At 30.6% G+C, this 4,340-nt stretch overlaps 1 non-coding gene across 1 annotated transcript; it reads right to left on the bottom strand.

The window, feature by feature from the left end:
• Positions 1-1,212: 1,212 nt before the first annotated feature.
• On the bottom strand, positions 1,213-1,293 carry TRNAL-CAG. Its single transcript has one exon. It is a non-coding gene; the product is annotated as a tRNA-Leu (tRNA).
• Between the last annotated feature and the right edge of the window lie 3,047 nt (positions 1,294-4,340).

Below are 4,340 nucleotides of genomic sequence, written 5' to 3'. Positions count from 1 at the left end.
TCTCCCTTACTCTTTTATTTTGTGCAAACACTATACACACTAATCACTTGATTATTTGCACTTACATTTTAAGGAGAACGTTCTCCAGTTGATCTAACCATCAAGCTTTTGCAGGCTGTTATTGTCTAACTTTATTTTGCAGTAGAAAATTTTAAAGGGTCACAATTCAAACCCCCCTTCCTTGTGACAAACCTTGTTACTTCAGACCTATGTATGATATAAATTGGACTGAAAACTACAAAACCAAACAACCAACCAAAAAATTGGAGGAAAATCAACGAAGCGGAAAAGGGAAAAATCGACGGTTCGATTTATGTCTACTCTATTTTTATTTCTTTCCCTGAGTTATGTCTATGTCCCCATATTTTTTTTTTTGGATACAAAGGTTGAAAGCCATGTCCCCATTTTCTATTTTCCTTTTTTAATAAACTTTTAGTTTATGGAAAAAATTAATTATAAAATAAAATAATAATAAAATAAAATAATAATACGTAAATAACACAATATTTATTAAACCTATTAAAAAAAACATTCAGACAAATTTGTAGCCCGTGCTTGGCACGGGTGTTCATACTAGTACAATTAATTTCAAACTTAAAGTTCGGTATTCAAATGAATAGATAATATCTGATGCCAAAACAAAAGAGAGTGAAAAACAAAGTTTGATAAAATGCAGAATGATTTACTATCGTTTTATCCCACTTCTACTTCTATGAGTGAGATAAGTGGCGAACAATATTCTCCTGATAAATAATAGTTGGTGATTTTTTCAAATTTTTCATTTTTATAACGATCATTATTTAAGAAATGAATGATGTAAAAATAAATTTTCTTCGAGTCTATAAGCCCTTCTAAGTTCAACTTCTTTAAGTCCATACCATTACAATTCTATTTAAAAGTCCATTAAACTAGTTAAGACCCAAAAACAGTCTAATAAAAAATGTTAAAATATATATCCGAAATAATTAACATGAATCGTGAATGAATCGCAAACTCTTCTAAAAATTATATCGATAGACTTAAAGAGAGAAATACATTTTCAAGATAATTAATTGCATTGCCAATTCAATCATTGTTTACTTATCTCATATTATATGGCACTTGAACAAGACACAATAAAAAATAACAGTATTTGGTATTGAACGGTGAACATATATAAGCCCAAATTAACAAGGCAAACAAAATAAATTAAATAAGAAAAAATTGAAAAGTTGTCAAGAATGGGATTTGAACCCATGCCCTTTCGGACCAGTACCTGAAACTGGCGCCTTAGACCAACTCGGCCATCTTGACTTTTGAACTAAATGTACAGTTTCAAGTAATTATATCATATGATCCTTATATTTGAAAGGGTTGTTACTTGTTAGTTTATTATCAAGCTTAATTACAATTTTAGTCTTCTATTTTGGTTGTTTAATGAAACTACTCTCCCTATTTCAGTTTAGACTAGTTTTAGTTTCTCAAAGAATTTTGGGCTTATGTGTTGCATTCTTAATGATTTAAGTGACACAAAATTAGATGAGTCGAAACAATTCAACGTTATCGATAATGGACATATTAGTAATTTACATAATAACCAAATTAAAAAAATATAAAATAACAAATTAAACCAAGAAAAAAAGTAAAAAGAAAACACATAATCTTTCTTCTTCCAATTTTTTTTTTTGTTTTGCTTCGAGAAATACAAAATTTTATTAAAGAGACCCGATCAAAATCAAGAGGTACCTTTAAAGAGATAAAAACATATACAATGTTTGTCATATCAGAGATTACAAGGAAAACAAAATACTAATCCAACACAAGTTGAACCAATGTTTACAAAATACTAATCCTACAACAAAGTTGAACCAATGTTTACAAAAATAAAAACAAATAAGAACATGGGAAAACATGTTTTGATAATCAACATGTTTTTATATCATTTGCATTTGACACTTAGCACAAGATTTATTTACATAAGCTCAAAAATAAGTCAATCCAAACAAACTCTTAATTGATCTGAGTCATAATATGTGGCGAAATACCTTATCAACTTGGAAATGTTAAATACACAAGAGTATTGGATCTTAATTTTAACCAGCACATTGGAAGTTGGAACCATTCCAAGTTTATTAGTATTATTGAAGATTAATTTGTCCTATAATTCTCTAGAGGCGAGGTTCCTTCTAATCTTTCAAGATTCTATTGCGTTGGACGCATTTATTGGAAAGGAGTTTCTATGCAAACAATTCAGATATCCTGATACTACTTATTACTCCTCTTCTCAGGGACGGAAGGTACACATCAAACGGAGCAGCCGCCACCCTTCCACCATATAGCACTCTGGTAACTTTCTTTCAATATGGAACTATGATGGTAAAATTGCATATCAAGAAATATTTGAAGCAACAGAGGAATTTAACATCAAATATTGCATAGGAACTGGTGCTTATGGTAGTGTCTACAAAGCAAAGCTAAGCTACCAAGTGGTAGAGTAGAGACACCGAAGAAAACCCACAATTTAGAAGCTAATAAACCATTGATTAGAAGGATTTTTAACAATGAGGTGAGAATGTTGACAAAGATAAGGCATAGAAGTATTTTGAAGCTATATGGTTTTTGTTTGCACCATAGATGCATGTTTTTGGTTTTGGAATACATAGGAAAAGGGAAGTTTGTATTGTGTTCTACACAATGATGTTGAAGCAATGGAGTTGGATATTGGAGTAAGAGGGTTGACATTGTCAAAGGAATTGTACAGCTTATCATACCTTCATTATGTTTGCAAGCCAGCAATCATTCATAGAGATGTGACAATAAAAAATGTTCTTTTAAACTCATAAATGGAAGCTTGTCTTTCTGACTTTGGCATGGAGAGATTTTGAAATTCTAGTTGGACGAATCAAACACCGAGCTTTTTTCTATTCAAGTTGTTCGAAATTCCGTCTTAATTGTAAACCTCCCCATGTCTATTATGCAAATTTATGTCAAAAAAAATAAACGCTCTTTATATTACGGTGAGTTTGTTAATAAAAGATTTTTGCTGCTCAAGGGTATTGTCGGTATTATGAAAAATTCACACCAAATTTTTTTATACCCACTTTATATATAGGTATAGATTTTAGCCTCCGGCACCTTTAATGTGTTGGGTTAAATGGGTTGGCTTAGTCTCACATTGCTTAAAACTATGGTCAACGTCATGCATATATATGACTTTAGCGGTCCTAATTGTACAATTTGATTTTATAGCGTTCAATTAGGCCTAACCTAAATTCTAAGTCCCATTGCTTCAAATTCATAAATCTTTATTAAAAGAGTTTAAAACAGTGTTTGTTTTTCTAACATAATTAATTTTTCATGCAGAACTTGCTTATACTGATAGTGTGACTAAGAAATGTGATATGTACAGCTTTGGAGTGGTTGATCGGTAAACATACGGGAGAATTTATTTCATTATTAAGATTTGCATCCACCAAAAACATTATAATTAAAGATTTATTAGACGAGACTAATAGCAACCATTAATCAGCAATCTTCTCAAAGTTTAGCTCTTATAGAAACACTAGCCTTTGCATGTCCTCGTTCTCATCCAAGGTGTAGACCAACGTCCAACAATGCACACAATGTGTGAGAAACTTGTCACAGGAAAACCATATGAAGAAATTTCTATCTATAAGGAAGATGTGAAACCAGCAATTATAAACTATGCAGCACCACTACTTGTTTCAACATGTAACTATTTTCAACAATAATTCAACACCAATACACATGTTACATTCAATTCAATCACCTTTTATTTTCTCTGTGTTTGTGTTAGTGTCATATTCAGTGTGTTTGTGTCTGCTTTTACTATTTCTTCATAGATTATACAATTTTTTAGTTGATGAAAATTTTGAATTCTTACTTTTTACTACATTAGCAGCTTCAGAGTCAATTAACAAGTGTGCAACTAAGATAAGGCTGACAATAACTAACTATACATAACAGTGATCAATCGTAACAATTAAAAGCTTTCAATTAGTTCATCTTTTTAGTAGTGGCAGATGCATGTAAGAAGCATTGGGGGCTCAAGCCCCCACAATATTGAAACATATATATTTTTATGATAATACTAGTATATATACATACTTTAATGTAACAAAGTATTAGTATAATTTCTTTAAACCCCAATAAGATTGATTAACCTTCTAATTTACACTTATATATTCAGGCTCAGTTGATATTGATATTATATTATATGTATAGGAGTCGGGGTTAGAACTCCAGACACTTCACTTATTCACCTTTAAGATGAAATTATTAGTACAAGATTATCTTTTCACTTTTAAACTTTGATTAACACAATATTTACTTAATTTATT

The sequence above is a fragment of the Trifolium pratense genome, linkage group LG2 (genome assembly GCF_020283565.1).
Source record: "Trifolium pratense cultivar HEN17-A07 linkage group LG2, ARS_RC_1.1, whole genome shotgun sequence".
NCBI lineage: Eukaryota > Viridiplantae > Streptophyta > Magnoliopsida > Fabales > Fabaceae > Trifolium > Trifolium pratense.
This window is presented reverse-complemented; position numbering and strand designations above follow the sequence as displayed.